Genomic DNA, 19894 nt, shown 5'->3' on the forward strand with positions numbered 1-19894 from the left:
AGTGAATAGTATTCATAAAATCTTTTGTATGCTGAAGAGTAGAAATTGATTACACCTAGAAAGAGAGGCAATTCATGCTCAAAAGTATAAAATGATGTAAATGTTTCCTACCCAGGAAAGGCAAATCAAAATGGAATTTCAATCCTTTAAATAATCACGTGATACTTATCTATACTCATCTATATATAGAAGAGGGAAGAAAAAAAAGTAAGAGTTTCTCTCACTATAAATGACCAAGAGCCTCTGTAGACAGAGACAAAAAGATACAACCAGATTGGATTATTAGGCAATTCAGGAAAATGTCAGAGAAATGTGAATCTTGAAGGCTGCTAGTCTGTGGAGAAAGCGTGGTGTGGCCAGGGTCTAAATATGTGGCAATTTCCCTACTTAGGGAGCTGTTTCTTTAATTAACTACACAAACATCTTTATTTCACTTGCTTATCTATAACAGTTATGCACAGCCTTGCATTGCTATTTATCTTATTACATAAATATATAATAACTGTATATAGGAGATAATATAAATACATAATAAAATTATATAAATGCCTTCTTACTTAAATTGCAAGCTTCTAGAGGCAGCACCAGGCTGCTCATGAATTGTTTGACTGATTACATAAAAATGGTATTTGTCTGACATAAATCTAATTGGATGGAAGTTACTTCATATTTTCCAGGGTGGATCCTAATTAAGATCCTTGCAGTGCGAAGGAAGTGATAGAAGAATGTGACAATGTACAGGTAGCTATCCAATTAAATTAACTACGATGATTAACAAATATGTGCTTTGTATTATTACTACCACGTTAGCCTAAGGTTTGCTGGTCATGGTTCAATTTTGTGGGAAAAGAAGGGCAGGGCCAGCCCCGAATAAAATTGTGGTAGAAAAAGTAGGTTTCTGCCACCAGAATGACCCAATCCCTTTATGTACCTTCTCTTAGCTCTCTTTTGGCATACTCTAATTTGAATACCAGTTTAACTCAGATATTTGCACAACAAAACTGTGTGAATAAGTAGTATTTTTATTTGAAACAACACAAAGAGGTACAGTTTAAAATATTCCATTCATCCAAAAGAAGGCAAGAAAGGAAGAACAGAGGAATGAAAAACAAATAGGACAAATAGAAAACAAATACCAAGATAGCATATTTAAACCCAACCATATCAATACTTACAATAAATGTAAATGGGCTCCAATTAAAAAGCAGATTATTAACTTGGATTTAAAAAAGTAAGACCCAGCAATATACTGTTTATAAGGCAAGCACTTTAAATATAAAGAAACAAATAGATTAACATAAAAAAAGGTATACCATGCAAACACTGCATAAGACAGCTGGTGGGGCTGTATTAATAGACAAAGTAGACTTCAATGAAAAGACTATTATAGAGATAAAGAGGGGCATTTAATAATGATAATAAGCCAATTCATCAAGACAACATAGCAGTCTTAAATATGCATGTACCTAATAACAAAGCTGTAAAATAAATAAAGCAAAAAGATAGAACTTTCTAAAAGGAGAACTTAACAAATTCACAGTAATACTTGGAGATTTTAACAACCCTTTTCCAGTAATAAATAGAAAAATAACCAGCGACAAGCTATTTAAAAATCAAAAAGGATAAAGAAGATTTGAACATTATTAACTTGACCTAGATGACATTTATAGAAAGAACATCATACAGCAATAGCAAGAATACACATTCTTTTCAAATGAACATGGAACATTCACCAAGGTAGACCATATGCTGGGCTATAAAACAAGTCTCAATAAATAGATAAATTTGGCTGGCCAGGCACAGTGGCTCATGCCTGTAATACCAGCACTTTGGGAGTCCGAGGCGGGCAGATCACCTGAGGTCAGGAGTTTGAGACCAGCCTGGCCAACATGGTGAAACCCCATCTCTACTAAAAATCCAAAAAAAAATTAGCTGGGTATGGTGGCGGGTGCCTATAATCAGCTGAGGCACAAGAATCACTTGAACCCAGGAGGCGGAGGTTGCAGTGCCACTGCACTCCAGCCTGGGTGACAGAGTGGGACTCCGTCTCAATGAATAAATAAATAAATAAATAAATAAAAATAAATCCCAAAGTATTAAAATCATAGAGTGTGCTTTTTGACTATAATAATATTAAATGTTAATATTTTGATGAATTAACTTGTATTAATAAATATCCCTTCTTATCTCTGGTAATAGTCATTTTCTTGAGGTCTACTTTGTCTGATATTAATACAGCCCTACCAGTTGTCTAATGTAATGTCATGTATGGCATGCTGTGTATCTTTTAAAAAAATTTTAGTCTATTTGTGTGCTTTTCTAATAGGCAGTGCTTTTCTAATAGGCAGCATATTGTCAATCCTTGCTTTTGTATCCAAATTCAAAATAATAATAAGATAGCTACAAAAATTTCCAAATGTTAAGGAATTAAGCAACACAGCTATAAATAACCTATGAGTAAAAGAACAAATCTGAAGAGAAATTAGAAAATATGTTGAACTGAATGATAACAAAATCTCAAAATATCAAAATGTATGGGATGCAACTAAAGCAGTGTATAGAGAGAAATTTATAGTTTTACATATTTTTATTACAAAAGAGAAAGATGTCAAATCAATAATCTCAGCTTCTATCTTTTTTTTTTTGAGACAAGGTCTTGCTCTATCACCCAGACTAGAGTGCAATGGCACGATCATAGCTCATAGGCCTGCTTTGGCCTCCCAAGTAGCTGGTACTACAGGCATGTACCACCACACCTGGCTACTTTTTTTTTTTTTTTTTAAGAGAGGGTCTCCCTATGTTGCCCAGGCTAGTCTTGAACTCCTGGGCTCAAGGGATCCTCCCACCTCAGCCTCCCAAAGTGCTGGGATTACAGGCATCAGCCATCTTGCCTGGCCTCAGCTTCTATCTTCACAAGCTAGAAAAATAAGAATAAATTAGACCCAAAGTAAGTAGAAAGAAGGAAATAATAAAAAATAAAAACAGAAAGCAATGAAATAGAAAACAGGGCCAGGCATGGTGGTTCACGTCTGTAATCTCAGAGCTTTGGGAGGGAGGTCAAGGTGGGCAGATGGTTTGAGGCCAAGACTTTGAGACTAGCCTAGGCAAAATAGTGAGACCTTGTCTCTAAAAAAAAAAAAAAAAGCAAAACAACATCAACAACAACAAAAAACTTCAAACAAACAAAATTAGCCAGTGCCTGTAGTCCCAGCTACTTGGGAGGCCAACGAGGGAGGATCACTTGAGTTCAGGAGTTCAAGGCTGCAGTGAACTATGATCATGCTACTGCACTGCATTCTGGGCGACAGAGCAATACCCTGCCTCAAAAAAAAAAAAAAAAAAAAAAAAAAAAAAGAAAGAGGGAGGGAGGGAAAATGAGCAAAGCAGGGAAAAGTCAAAGTCAAAAGTTAGTTCTTTGGAAAGATTAATAAAACTGATAAACTTCTGGCAAGACTGATATCAAACATGTGTTTCACAAAACACAAACTTCCAATAATAGGAATGAAAAATGAGATATCACCACAGACCTCACAGACATTGAAAAGCTAATACTGGGATATTATGGACAATTTTATTGCATTCATTAGATGGGACAAAGTCCTTGAAAACCATAACTTACCAATAATAACAAAATAACACAAGAGAAAATCTGAATAGCCCTAAATTTATTAATTACATTTGTAATTAAAATCAAAACAAACAGCACACCTAATAGGATGGCTGGTATTTAAAAACAGCAACAACAACCCAGAATATAACAAGTATTGGTGAGGATGTGGAGAAATTAGGAAATTGGAGCCCTTATTCATTGCTATTGGAATATAAAATGATACAGCGGCTATGAAAAAACATTATGGTGAATCCTCAGAAATTAAACATAGAATTACCATATGATTCAGCAATTCTACTTCTGGGTATATACCCAAAAGAAGTGAAAGCAGAGACCAAAGAGATATTTGTACACCCATATTCATAGCAACATCATTCACAATAGACAAAAGGTAGAAGCAACCCACGTGTCCATTGAAGATAAATGGATAAACAAAATGTGATACATACATATATATATATGTACAATGGAACATTATCCAGCCTTAAAAAGAAAGGAAATTTTGACACATGATACAACCATGGATGAATCTTAAAGATATTATGCTAAGTGAAATAAGCTAGTCATAAAAGGATAGATATTGTATGATTCCTCTTATATGAGGTTCCTAGAGTAGTCAAACTGATAGAGACAGGAAGTGGAGTGGTGTTTGGCAGAGGTTGGGGAAGGGGGAATGGGGAATTAAGTTTTTAATGGATAGGGGAGGGGCGAGAGGAAACGGGGAGACGTAGATCAAAGGATACAAAGTTGCAGATATGTAGGATGAACACGTCTACAGATCTAATGTACAATACGAGGACTACAGTTAATAATATTGTATTATATTTGGGATTTTTGCTGAAAGAGTAGATTTCAGGTACACTTGCCACACATACACACAAAGGTAACTATGTGAGAAGATACATTTGTTAATCTGCTTGCCTATGGCAACCACTTCACTGTGTATATGTATATTAAAACATCTTCTTGTATACCTTATATATACAATTAAAGAAGAGAAGCTAGATACCAAAAAAGTAAAAAATAAATAGATAAAGAGTTTCATTTAGGGAAGATGAAAAAGTTCTGGAAATGGATGAAGTATGAAGAAGGCAACAAAAATTTCCACAAATCCTGATAAGGTGTTTCAGTTTTTTAAAATTTACTATGTGAAAAATCTGAAAACGTGGTCCTGACCCTTCACTTAACTCAAATTAATGTCACATCAAAGGTATATATTGTACCAACTTTGCCCACAGGTTCCCATTTTCAGCTCACCATCCTATGAAGGTCCTTCCTCTTGAATCCTAAGAAGGCCAAAATGAAACAGAACAAGCAAGACTTTAGGGCCATGCCCCTATGAGATCTTAATGCCAAGGCTCAGTCATGAATAGGCAATGGTTAAAGCAATCACTAAGGAACAGACGAGAAAGGAAATGAAGCTCATTCAAGTATTAGATTGACAGTGTCATTAAAAATCGCATTTATTATGCTACCAAGTATAAAGAGGCATACCAAGAAAAGCTGACAGACTTCCTGCCAGCTCTAGGTGTAGGTAGGTATGTGCCTATTTTAGAATGTAAGGAAACGAACAAATGTATAAAAGGACTTGGGTTCAGCATACATAGTAACTATGACAAGCCAAGGAGAAGGTGGTTTTAATAGTTCCCAGTTTCCTGAGCAGACTACCACCACAATGAGCATAGTGGCAAAAGCAGCAGCCTTGATACAGAAGGCCAACTTATGGGGAGCAGATCTCTCCCCAGCTACAAATTTTGGCTAGATGCTTTGCCTACCACTAAAATGGGATCCTTTTCACAATGATTCATATATCTGCCTGACCATATCAACAAACTATAACATATGCTACAGGAATAGGTAAAATGCATGTAATGCACATGACAAAATACCTCTTAACTGCAAATTTTGCTTTTGGGGAGCAATAGTTTTGAGTAATACTTTTTTTTAAAGAAGGATTTTAATAAAAGGAAAGACTCCATAGTATATTTTGCAAATTGAAAAAATATTTTAGAAAGTAAAGGCTGAGCACAGTGGTTCATGCCTGTAATCCCAGCACTTTTGGAGGCTGAGGCAGGAGGATTGCTTGAGCCTAGGAGTTTGAGATCAGCCTGGGCAACATAGAGAGACCTCATCTCAAAATAAAAATAAATAAATAAAAGGAAATAAAGCACCAATTCCAATATCTCTTCCATGTAAATTTCATTTTTTTAAAAAAAGTTAAATATTTACCATGTGTGATGACCTATCCTAAGCACTTATATACAGTATATTATCTTATTTAGCTTCCATTTCCCTATCAAGGGGTACTATTTTAAGAAAAAAAACCTATAAAGGACGAAGTAAACTAACAGGCCTAAAGTCACCCAGCTAAAAATTGATAGAGATTCAATTCCAGTCCAAGCAGTCTAATTAAAGAATCCACATTCTACCTTTTTGGATGTTTTTGTTTTTGCTTTTTTGAACAGCATTATTATTCACATACATATAATTCACCCATTTGCCTTCTACTTTTGTACACCACATATACAAGAAGGATCATGTTACTGATTCCCCAGTCTTTAATGGGGTTGCTAATTTTGTTGTAACTGATTTAAGGAGGCCCAGAATTCCTTCTCTCCCTTCATCTCTCAACTCTGTTTTTCTCTTGGGCCTTAATCAAATAGCAAGCAATGCCATTGGTAGTCAGCAGTCCCCAGATTTAGGAAAGCACAGTCATTCTCTTATTTGGCTTGTCATATTACTATATGTGCTGAACCCATACATAACAATATGTATAATCTGTACTCAAACCTCAAGGTGCAGACAAAAGGCTCTTGCATCACCTAAATAATGTAACATTTTAACACCCACATCTTTTCACTGGTTTGCTTCTGCAGAGCTGAGTAGTAGAGGCAAAGAACGGCTTCTTAGTTCCATTGCTTTTTAAGATGGTTCCTAAGACTGCTTTCTTGCATTTTAATACTACTAGAGGAACACCAAAGAAATAGAGCAAACAGTACTGCTGTTTGTGTGAATCTATAACGATTATCCTTGGAGCACTTAGCTAGCTCTAGGAAAAACTATTTGTAAAACTCCCCAAGGATGATTCCCAGTTGTCTCAGCTCACTGCAACCCCAGGGAGAGGAACTGCTATTAACCATACACTAAATGCCAGTCCACCATTTAAAAGTTAACTTCCCTTCAATGTTTCCTGAGTTCTGAATATCCTTTAAATAAATAAATTAGTGAGACATTCATGTTTTCACCTTTGTAACTGTTTAGCATTTCTTCTCAGCTGGGAAGCTGGGAAGCAAACATCATCTAGAATGAAGTTGCACTAAACATTACCTGAGAGGCTAGCATTAATGAGAACAAATTAAGCGCTACTGTTGTACTTTTTTGGAGAGCAAAAGCTGACAGGTAAGAAACACTTAAGTATCAACTACACTGCAGTGAAAACCGAAGCTTCAATTAACCCTGGCAATTTCAGAGAACTCAGAGGGTGACCATCTGCCAGACAAACAGCTTAGGCAACTCATGCATCTTGTTTTAATCTTTCTTTGGATGATTATAATTTCAGGGTATAAATAAGGTTATTAGCAAGAACAGAACAACAACAATAATTACAGTAAGTATTTGCAGAGCACTTTGATCACACTATGACGTCAGTAACTCTGCAGCTTCAAAATGGGAATTTCATGCTTAGTGTTTGTTCTCCATGACTGCCCTGAATGGTGGCTACATGATACACTCACTCACACAAAAAGAGGCAACTGGGACTCAGAAGTTATTTCTCTAAGGGATTTAATGTAAGCTCATCTCAAAGCCATCTCAATCCAAAATATCTGAACTATTCTTATTTCTCTGGACGTTGTCTCCAAACACATTATACTGGGCCAGAATGAAATTGGTTTTAACTTATTTACCTGGCATTTCACATTTAGACTTCTGTGTACGGAAGAAGGAAAAAAGCCTGGATTCTTGATGGCATCATTGAACAGGTAAACCAATGATAGTCTATCTCTGGACTTCTTGCTAGGTGAAAAAAGTAAATCCTTTTGTATTTTAGCCACTATTAGGTTTTCTGTTATGTAATATGTATTATTGTTAAGTCCTGGGATTTCAGAGACAAATCCATTTGGTTTCTGCTCTCAAGAATTACCATTAAGTGAAGAAGAAAGAGATGCAAACAAAGAATCCTGACATGATATATAGTAAAGGTAAGTACAAAATGCTATTGGAGCACAGAGGAATGAATGATTAAGTCTACTAGTGGTGGCTCTGAGAAGCTTTCTGGTGGAGGCAATATTTGTGCTGGGTATAGAAGAATGAGTAACATTCCACGGAGAAAAGGGTAAAAGCCAGGGAATTTCAGGCAGGAGGATTAGCACAAATAAAGATTAAACAGGTGTGAAAACATGGAATATTCAGAGAATAAAAATAATATAGAAAAAGGTGCTGACCTAAATAATTCTGGATATGAATAGTGTCTATAAAACTGAAGGCAATAGGAATGGTAATAAGCACTGTACTCTAGTTGATAAAGGGTTAACAATTCTGAAATCAGTATACAAGGAAATCAGAATTGAACAATTAGGAAGTAGGTGATACTTGGCAGAAGCCAGGTTTCTCATTGTTGGAGTGGGAGGTTACAAACAAGGGAGAAGAAAAGGCTAGAATAATCTATATGGTAATGACTTAGAATGCGAGTCATTTGTATGCACTCATATTTAGCTTAATATACATATGTTATATATAGAAATATCTGTAGATATGTATGTATACATTCATTAGTATACACACATATATTTCCTTACTCTGTCATCTGAGAGGGCCTAGAAGTCATCACATCCCGGTGGCAACAAGCACACCCAGTACCCAGATCTTCGTTTCTAACCATTCTCTAATAAAACAGAACCATGGCTGCTTGGAGAACTGGCTGATTCTAGGATTGAGGCAGAGAATATAAGATGAGCCTAGAGCATCTTATAGTGCCAGAAAGTAAGGAAGTGCACACACATACACCCGAAAAACCAAAAAAAGCTACAGTGCTGAGGGTATTGTCAAAAGGACACGGGAGCCAACTGAACGTGTAGCCAATGGCCAAAGCTAGAACACTCTGAGCAACAAAATAAAAAGTAGTTTTGGATTACAACCCAAAGTATAAAATAAATATCCATGTATCCATACTGATATAAATGATTAAATAAACAAATAAATGAGGGAGAAGAGAGAAATCGTCCATGCAAACAGTTCTAAATAATTTATGTAAATAAATACTCTTCCCTTAAGGAAGTGGAACATAACTCCTTATTAAGTGTGGGCAGCACATAGTGACTTCTTTCTAAAGAGTTCAGTGTGGAAAGGGGGAAAAATAACTCTGCAGCAGAGTAACTTCACAAAGACTTCCTCAGCCAGGTGATCAAGGTTAACACAAACAGTGATAGTGCTGATAGCATGTATTCTTGATATGATGTGACAAAAACAGCACTTTACCTCTATGTTCTTCTTCCCCAACCCCCATAACTTCAGTCTAATCATAAGAAAACTATCAGATAAACCCCAGTTGACAGACATTCTATAAAATATGACTAATACTCCCCAAACTGTCAAGGTCATCAAAAACAAAGAAAGTCTGAGAAACTGCCAGAGCCAAGCAAAATAAGGAGACATGATGACTACATGTAATGTGGTATCCTGGATGGAATCCTGGAACTCAAAAAAGTCATTAGGTAAAAAGTAAGGAAATCTGAATAAAATATGGACTTTAGTTAACAATAATGTATCAATATTGGTTCATTAACTGTAACAAATGTACCATACGAATCTGTTACTAACAAGGGAGACGGGGTATGGACTATATGGAATCTCTCTATACTAACTTCACAATTTCTTCATAAATCTAAAAGTGTTCTAAAATTAAAAATGTAAAACAAAATAATTTTGTATGACTACAGACTATGATGTGAGGGGCAGACAGGTGGGGTGGGGAGGTGGTTATAAGGCTGGAAAGTTAGGCAGAGGCCAGATAGGAATCTTCATGTACACCAAATTAAGCAGTTTGAATATTTTCTCACAGGCAATGCAACAAACAGAATTTTAAATAAGAGAGCAAGATGATGAGATCTGTTCAGTGGTCCCCCCCTCATCCTGTCTGCAGGGGATAGGTTCCAAGATCCCTAGTGGATGCCTGAAACTGTGAATAGTAACAAACCCTATACATACTATGCTTTCTCATATATATATAAATATATATATATATATATATGATAGTTTAACTTACAAATTAGGCTTAAGAGATTAGCAATAACTAATAAAACAGAACACTTGTAACAATATACAATAAGTTATGTGAATATAGTCTCTCCCTCTCTCTCAAAATATCTTATTATACTGTATTAACCCTTCCTGTGTTGATGTGAGATGATAAAATGCCTACGTGATAAGATGCAGTGAGGTGAATGATGCAGGCATCGTGACATAGTGTTAAGCTACTATTGACCTACATCTGAAGGACGATCAGCTGCTTCAGGTAATCCTGGATCATGGAGCCATGACGGTGTCAATGGCTGGCTGTCAGGAGCAGATGATGACTACCGGGTAGTTAGAATTTATAGAGTGGATACACTGGACAAAAGAGTGATTCACTTCCTGGGCAGGACAGAGTGAGATGGTGTGACATTTCATCATGCTATTCAGAATGGCATGCAGTCTAAAACTTCTGCCTTGTTTATTTCTGGAATTTTCCATGTAATATTTTCAGACTATGGTTGACAGTGGGTAAATGAACCATGGAAAGTGAAACCATGGATAATGGGAGACATTATTTATAAAGATTATAAAGATTTATAAAATGTATTTATATATATTATAATGGCCTTATACTACCAATGACTGATCAGTGAAAATCAAAGTTCTGGGACCAGGGCATGTGTAGCATTTAAAATCTCCCCATACAATCTTGGTGTACATTGAGGATTGAGAACCACTCAGATACAGAATTAATGAGAAGAGAAAGAGGCCCAGGGCTACACACTAAGACTATTAGATCATGACAGCTAAAGAAAACAGTGGCCATGAGTATCAACGAGGGCACATATTCAAGTCACACTTCAGAGGGAGAATCAATGAATTTCTTGCAATGACTAGATGTAAAAGTTGTGTGCAGTGAAACAGGAGACAAGGTTTCTGGCTTGCATGGCTGAGTAGATGTTGATGGTATTCAAAACAGAGTTCATACACACAGGCAAAAAGGCTGGATAATGGTGGGATGAAGGTAGGGAAGGGAAGATAATGAGTTCAATTTGCACATGACAAACTTTAAGGATCCTACAATATATTCAAATGGATAGCCCCAATAGGTACTTAGAAATGAATTCATGTGAGTGGTAGGTGCTAGAGATGTGTATCTGGGAATCAAGTCCTGGTTTTACAGGTGGTGGCTGAAGTCGAGAGGGACTGATCAAGAAAAAAAAAATAGGGCAGATGGAACTAATGGTAATACTGATATTTAGGAAGAAGAGGGGTTAGTTTATGGGACTGAATACTAAAGAATATTAAAAGAAGCCAAAAATAAACAATTGGTTTTAGAAATATAGGAAATCAGTGATGACCTTTATCAAGGTGATTTGAAACCTGGCTCTGCCAGCAGAAAACAGTTTAATCAATATATAAGTCACTGGAGTAAAGGAGGTAATGAATGTAGAAGACTGACAGGCAGAGGAGAGAAAAGGAGAGAAGTTGGGCTGTATTTTGAGGGATCATGTAGGTGAAAGAAGGGTATTTGTTAAGCTGCAAAGATTCTTGAGTATCATTGTAGGAAGAGAGAACACACACACACAAAGACTGAAGATACTGAAAAAAGAAAATTGCTGACAAAACAAGTTTTGAGAATAAGTAGGCCAAAGAAAGGGGAAATAAGTACACAGAAAACACATCAGCTATGTGAGGTATCTAGAACAACTTTATGCTCTGAAGAGTAAGAACAGGTGAGTTTGTAGTAGAAGAGAAGATGGCTAAGACACTCCTTTCCCAATGAGCTCTTCTTCGTGAAGTAAGAGGCTGTAAGGTAGGGGGCATGAGAAAAGGAGGAACAGAAAAAAAATGGGAAAGGACACTAACAACATTTGAATAAAAGAATGTCAATGAATATAAGTTGCCTATCTAAAGATGCAGCTCAAATTAGTGGTTATTTATTGGTTGTCTCTCAAGTATTCACTCCCTACTTCCCATAGCTCATGGACTTGAAATCTGTACATTTTCTGAGAGGCCAGAGTGGACATGATTGAAGCCAGAGGTGAACATATACCCTATGCTAAGCCAATTGGCACACTTCTATACCTCTGGGCATAGTGATTGGTTAGGAAGTGGGCATGTGGCCAAACCTGTCCAACAGAGTACCTTTCTGTTTTACTGCTAGAGATCTGGGAACAAAGATAATTTTTAATACCTATTAGGTATGAAAGAGGAAGCACCTGTTATGTATGAAAGAGGGGCTTTTTCTACAGCCCCAAAGCTGTTGAAAGCTATATTGGTCAGCTTGGGCTGCCACAACAAAATATCATAGACTAGGTTGCTTAAACAACAGAAATTTTATTTTCTCACAGGTCTGGAGGCTAGAAGTCCCATATCAAAGTGCTGGCTGATTTGGTTCCTGGCTTGTAGACAGCCACCTTCTCATTGTGTCCTCCAATGGCCTCTGTACATTCGCAGAGGGAGAGAGGTATCTTTGATATCTTCTCCTCTTTTTATAAGGACACCAGTTCTATTGAATTAGGGCCTCACTCCTAAGACCTCACTTGATCTTTATTACCTCCATAAAGGCCCATCTCTAAATAAAGTCACATTGTGGGGTAGGCCTTCAGCATATGAATTTAGGGGGACACAATGCAGTCCATAACAAAAGCCACCTTGGAGCCATGAGTGGGCCTAACGTTAGGTATGCATGGTACAAATATAGGATGAAGCCAACTATGAGGCAAGAAAACTAGGAAGCTAAAAAGAGGTTCATAAGTCCCATTGTTAAGTAGTTGGATTAAATTCCTCTTTTTTTTTTTTTCAGTTATCGAGCCAATACATTTCTTAATTGTTTAAGCCATCTGAGTTTTCTGTTATCTGCAACCAAAAGTAACCTAACTGATAGGGCAGTTATTGATTTCCTCTAGTACCTAGTTTGTGGGGCAAAATATTTGGTTTGATCTGGATTAGGACTATTTAGGCTTGTAGTATGGAAAGCAATGGTGATTTAAGATGGTGGAACTGAAGGAAAATATAACTAGTAACCACAGAGTAAGCCCATGCTGACTGGGAAAAAAATAATAGAGAGGGAAGAGGAGGGTAGAAGGAATTGGAGGAGCTGATGGACTTAAAGTGGCTAGAGTCTGGGTTTAAAAGAAACAAGGGGAGGGACCCAGCAACTTGGGAGGCTGAGGTGGGAGGATCACTTGAGCCCAGGATTTTGAGGCTGCAGTGAGCATTGATCATGCCTAGGTGACAGGGCAAGACCCGGACTCTAAAAGCGGGGGGGAAATGGAAAGAAACAGGGGAGGGAGAAGACAGATAGGAGGTACTGGTTAGGAATGAGGCCTTCTAAGTTTTTTTTTTAACCCATCTCACCTAGTAACAAAAACAGTAAACACTGTAACAATGAGAAGGAACTACTGCTTTGAACGAGAGGCTCTTACAGTGTGGCCAAAACCACAAGGCCACAAATGCCTATGAAAGAGAAAGCTTTTAGTATTGACAAAAGCTGAAACATGGACTCCCGTCCACCATCTTATGTTAATCTTCTGAAAGTCATTATAATAGATCTCCATCCCTTGCTCTTCAGGAACAGTCCCCCACTGGACACATCTGCTAAAACAGGGTTTGTCCAACCAAGGTCCTATGACAATTATTTAAATTGCATTTTTATTATGATAATAATCTAAAATTCAATAGGAGCCATGTATAACTGCTACTTGATTTCAGTGCCTGTGTTTGCATTTATGATCTTGCTGGCAATAAGCAGCACAGATGTAATACATAAATGATGCATCTGAGTATACAGCACACTGTAAAAAGATTCTGCAGTATTTTGAATAGAGAAAAGTGGTGAGGGAATTGGGAAGACACATAGCACACAACAGCACAGATGGGCTGAAGTCAAAAGAACCTGCGTGATGATGGTCAGTAGCTTCTTTATAATGAGAGTTGCAATTTATTTTCAGTAAAACATCAGCAGTCACACTATACTGCTGTTAATTCGAGTTTTATTGGTTTTGTGGTTGTACTTCTACTTATTTTGATTTTGTGGCTGAATAGGAGCTCTATGTACAAGGAGCTTATACCTGGATTTGTGTTCATAAACAACATAGTAAGAATATTTTAAGTCAACTGAGGGACCTGAGAATATTTTTCCTTTAAACAGAGATTTATTTCTCAGCATTTAGAAATAGTATTAGAAAATTCTGTTCCAGAGAATTCTACAGTTTTTTTTTTTTTTTTTTGAGATGGAGTTTCACTCTTGTTCCCCAGGCTGGAGTGCAATGGCAAGATTTTGGCTCACCGCAACCTCCACCTCCCCAGTTCAAGTGATTCTCCTGCCTCAGCCTCCCGAGTAGCTGGGATTACAGGCATGCACCACCACGCTTGGCTTTTTTTATTTTTAGTAGAGATGTGGTTTCTCCATGTTGGTCAGGCTGGTCTCGAACTCCCGATCTCACGTGATCCACCCACCTCGGCCTCCCAAAGTGCTGGGATTACAGGTGTGAGCCACCGTGACCAGCTGCTGGGAATTCTACTCTTACTGCTCCTTAATAGCAGAAATATCCCTAAGTAGGGCAGAGTCACCTCAATTCTCTGCAGAAAGCAATTTCAGGAGGCGCTGAAGGGTATGGACTAGGTTGGTTCAGGATCTGCCACTTACTACCACAGGCTGTATCACTACCAGAGGTTGTCTTAGTTTTACAACCTCTGGCATGATACCTAACTTCGCTAGTCTCAATTTCTTTAATAAAATGTGGCTAATAAGGTTATTTCCAAAGATAGGAAGCTTCTGGGAGGTAACACATGTAGCTTAGTGCTGGGTGCGTGGTAAGTGTTCAATCAGTGCTAACCCATTTGCTGTTATCATTAGTCTGCGTCTCCTCACAATTTCCACAGGGCTTTGTGAATACCACAGGATCAAGCCTTCCACTAAGATGCTGCTTAATTTGAACAGCCCTAAGTAGTCCCAACTTTTCAAGAAGACAAAAGACTAATTTACTAATGAAGCAGGATGGTATAGTAGAGGGCTGAACCGACAACAGGCTTAGTCCCAAGTTCAAGTCACTTAATAGGTGGCTGAGCCGGGACTTGAAGTTGAGATTAAGTCTGTTGTCAGTTCATGATTTTTTAGGGAAAGTCACTTTGCTTACGCCTATCAGTGCGTTCGTAAAATGGAGAGAATTCTTAAGTCATGAAGTTCTTACAAAGAAAATTATAAACTACATAGTGCCTTACAAATGTAAAGTCAAACATTTCTAAGGGGCACCTCTTAAAACTAAAACAGAAAAAAAAAAATCCCACAAAATAAAATTAATAAATAATTACGAACACCCTCCCACCTCCCACTGTCTAGCAATCAGGTACTGAGGCAGTCAGTTAGGACCACAAGCTAAAATGAAAGTAACAATCAAGTCTTACTTTCTGCAACAGTGCAAGCGGGAGGCAAAAAGAAGTGCTAGCTCCCCAGCTTTCCTTTCTCCCCCACTGAATGGCAGCACTGGGTGAGGATCAAGTAGACACGGCATAGATGGGGACACTGTCTTACTGTCAAGGAGGGGTGGGAGAAGGCTCTCGCTTTTCTAAATGGACCCCTGGGGTGGAGGTGGTCAGGGACGCGGGAGGGCAGAGAAGGGAGCCTGGAATGGAAGGAAGTCCTCTGAATGGAGGCATCTGGGCTAGGAATGCAGGGGGCTGATTCCTAGACTACAGCCCCTCCAGGAAACTGCAATGTTCTAGCTGTGCACCAACTATGGTGTGGGGAAGGCAGCTTCTCCCCATGAGGCCCTCCAGGCAGAGCCTTGTAATTGTCTACGGTCAGGCCGGAAAGATCACATGTGGAATTTCGACCTAGAGCCAGACTCCTCACCCACAAAGAAGTAAACCTTATCCCAGGAAACTATATAAACTTTAAAAAATCAATAAATTTAAGAAAGGTTTAGAAAAGCCCATGAATAATAATGTCACAGCAAGCTGCTAAAGAATAATTGAGAATATTAATTATGTTCTTAATCTCCAAGGAATACATCATATAGAGAAACCTTAGTAATCTTTCACCTATGAACGGTCTTATTCCTACGCTCATTTGTAAGACAGCTGTTAAGAGCTCAGAACCACATTTTCTATAGGAACATTTTAAATGGTGATTAAGAAACCAGGCTAGTCCACACATGCTTTTTAAATCCATAACGTGGATGAAAAGAAATGTCCTTGTTTATTTTAAATGGTCTTAGAAAACTGGCAAATCCTATTTTCCCAAATAGCTGAAACATTGCCAATCCACACTGCCTGGGGCAACTCGAATCTTATTTAATACAAAAACAATCTGATTAAATATGATTCTTTCCAAACAACAACAAAACACATAAAACCTGTCAACCAACTCCCTGCCACCTGACAACCTAAGATGTGTCTAGAAGGTACTAATGTTGTTTAGCTAAAAACTAAACCTGTACCTCAAAATAAGTGCTGTCCCTTCAAATAAGTGACTTTAAGAGATTACTATTTATTCCAATAATAGCAAAACATTTTTCAAATTCCATTTTCAGATAATGTCCTCATAGCAAGCTATTGTTCTTTTTCATATCCTCAATGATGGCAAACTCTTTGCTTTAGAAGAATACCTTTTGCTTTCAGAGTAAGTTGTTGTTCTTGTTGCCATACATGTATAAACTCCTGACATAAACAGCTTGGAAGAATAATACTCATTAAGATACAGCTTCTGGTATGTTATTTCCTTGAACAGTCTTAAGCAGTCATACCTCATAAATCCAGTTCACATAGTACATACTGTAATACCACAAATGATAGTATCTTTAGATATTACTTAGATAATATCCTTAAATGTTACTCTTTTCTAAGAAGCCAAAGTTATCTGGAAATATGAGCTGGATGTTTTTAAAAAGTGTTTTTATTTAAATGGAACATATACAGTGGGAAAGATCCCTCTACAAATTCAACATAAAATAATATGAAATACCTAGGAATAAACCTAGCCAGAAATATACAAGACCAATATGAAGAAAGCTATACAACTGTACAGAGGGACATGGAAGACAATTTTAATAAGTAGGAAGACAGTACATGGGTTTCTGGGGCTGAAGATTCAATACTGTAAAAATATAAATTCTCACCAAATCATCTATAAAATTAAAGTAATTCCAATAGAAATTCCAAAAATGTTTTGGGAGAACTTTAACAAATAATTTAAAAGTTCATCTGGACAAATAAACATGCAGGAAGCACCAGAAAAATACTACAGGGAGAAAGAGTGATGTGATTGTGTTGGGTGGAGTTGGGGGATGGTGTGTACCTGTCCTTCCAGACATTACAACACGCTGTCAAACAAATAAGTCTTGGGCATACCTCTAACACAGGAGATACAGTCAAAGCAAATGGAACAGAATAGAAAGTCCAGAAATGAGTTAGAATACATATATAAGAATTCCATTTGTAATAAAGCTAGTATTTCAAATTAGTGGGTTAGAGCTGGCCTATTCAAAGATGTATATTAAGAAAAGGGCCACCCGTTTGGAAAAAAAAGGTACATCGCTACTCCATATCTAACATCCAAATAAATTCCAGATGAGTTAAACTTTTAAATGTGAAAAATTAAATCTTTATTAGTCTAGAAAAAAAGTGAATATTTTCCCAAAAAATGGGGTAAAAAAGACTCTTAAACATGATACCAAAGCCACAAACTATTTAAAAAAGGAGAACAAGACAAATAGATTGCTTACATTTAAATGTATGGGAAAATATGCTATAAAAGACACTGGTGGAAATAACCTGCAAAATATTACAATGTGTTAGTTTATAAGGAATGCTTAGAAAATAATAAGTAGAAATGACCTCAGCAGGAAATGTGCTAATGCTATGAATAAGCATTTACTAAAGAAATGCAGATGGCCACTAGACACTTGAAACTGTTCATCACACTAATAATAAATGTCTCTTTAGGATTCTTTTGACTGCAAATAACAGAAGGCACTACTCAAAGTGGCTTAAATGATAAGGAAATAATATCTGTCATAACTGAAAGCCCAAAGATTGGGCAAGTTCCAGGTAAGGTTTCATCTGCTATTCTACAATGTCATCGAGGATCCAGGTTCCTGCCATTTCTCCATCCTGCTCTCCGCAGCATCACCTTCATCCTAAGGCTAAGTCCCTCTGTCAATTACAAAATGGCTGCAGCAGTCCCAAGCATCACACAGACATGGCAACATCCAGCAAAAGAAAAGGACCATCTCTTTCTTGTGTCTCTTTTTAGGGAGGAGGAAACTTATCCACAACTTCCCAGCCAGACTTGCTCTCAGATTTCACTGGCCAGAATTTGGTCACAAACTATTCCCAAATCAATCTCTGGTAAGAGAATCTTAAGCTAGAAGTTCTCAGAGTATGGTTCACGAATTCCTGGGGAACCCTACCCCCCTTTAGGCAGTCTTCAAAAGGCTAGAATTATTTTCATGATAATATCAACATATTATTTGCCTTAAAAAAAAAAAAAACACTGTAGTGCCATTTGCACCGATGGTGCACAGGCAATGTGGATAAAAGCATTAGCACCTTTGCCTAAATCAAAACAGTGGCATCAAACTATACAGAAGATCACTGTCTTCTTCACCAACTATGGACTCACAGAAAAAAAAAAAGGCAGTTTCACGTAAGCATTTACTTGATGAAGCAATAAAAATTGTTTTCACAGAGCATCATTTTAACTTTGGTATTTTCTCAAAAATAAATGAAGTAAGACTGCCAAGAAAACAACTGACACCATTTGTTGCCTTTGATAAAATTTAAGCTTTTAAGCAAAAATTAGAATTCTGGAAAACCTGTGTTCACCACTATAAGCCTAACAGCTTTCTAATTCTTAAACACTGTTCAGATGAGAACAAGATATTTTTGGTACTATAAAATGAAATGTGTCAACATTTGGAAGACCTATACAACTCAATGAGCCAGTATTTTCCAGATGACCAACATAAGATGATACAAAATCAAGCACGGGCTAAAGATCCAGTCAAAGTATAATACAAGACAGACCAATGGATTTTAATGTAGCAGAATATGAAAAATTCACTGACAAGGCTTCAAATTGTAATATTGCAATTAACCTTTAAGATACTACCACTTACTGGGATTTGGTGTAGTAGCAAAGTAGAATACCCATATTCATCTGAAGAGACAAAGCACTCCTCCCCTTTCTAACCACTTATAAAATGTATCTGTGTGAGATCAGATTTCTTCACATATGTCAACCAGAACAACATATCACAACAGACTTAATGCAGAAACAGATATAAGAATCCAGTCATCTCTTAGGTGAGACATTGAGATTTGCAAGAAATGTAAAACAATGCCATTCTTCTAATATTTTTCTTTTGGAAAATATTTTTTATAAAAATATGCCATAATAACATACAATGAGTTTATTAGTCTTATTTTTAAATCACTTAATAATGCAGTTTTTACAGGTGTTGTGATAAAAAAGATTTAATAAATATTTAAACAATTAATTTTTTCTTAGGTTACATTTCAAATGTAGTAAATATCCATAGCTACAAGCCACATAAACAAATGTTCTTTGGAGCCTTTATAATTTTTCAGTGTCAAGAGGTCCTGAGACCAAAAAGCTGGAGACTCGCTGCCTTAGATTAATTTTCTGGGTGATATGGATAGCGGAAAGCCCATCACACAGAAAACAGTAAAATAATCTTCTGTCATTTTGGCGAAGGTAAAAACACTGTGATAAATGGTGTGCAGGAACAGGCATTCTGGCAAACTGAGGGGGCACTGAACTGAGAGACCTTTCCTGAGGGGGCTTTGGTAATACATATGAAAATTTTAAAGAAAAAATTAGAAAGAAAATTTCGTTTCTAAAAATATATCCTATGGATATAATCAGAAGAATATATTAAGGATTTGTCATAGCATTATTTGTATATTACACTGAAAAACTACAATACAAATATTAATTTTTAGAAGACTGACTAAATTATTGTACATGCATAGAAAGGAAAATTATGTAGCTGCTTAAAAATGTTGCTAAAGCCAGGCACAGTG

At 37.0% G+C, this 19894-nt stretch overlaps 1 protein-coding gene across 28 annotated transcripts in view; it reads right to left on the reverse strand.

The window, feature by feature from the left end:
* The window catches only part of METTL8 (methyltransferase 8, tRNA N3-cytidine), a 117750-nt gene that overhangs the window by 77211 nt on the left and 20645 nt on the right, over positions 1 to 19894 (reverse strand). The gene's annotated exons all lie outside the window — the stretch shown is intronic.

This window comes from Pan troglodytes, chromosome 13, assembly GCF_028858775.2.
Source record: "Pan troglodytes isolate AG18354 chromosome 13, NHGRI_mPanTro3-v2.0_pri, whole genome shotgun sequence".
NCBI lineage: Eukaryota > Metazoa > Chordata > Mammalia > Primates > Hominidae > Pan > Pan troglodytes.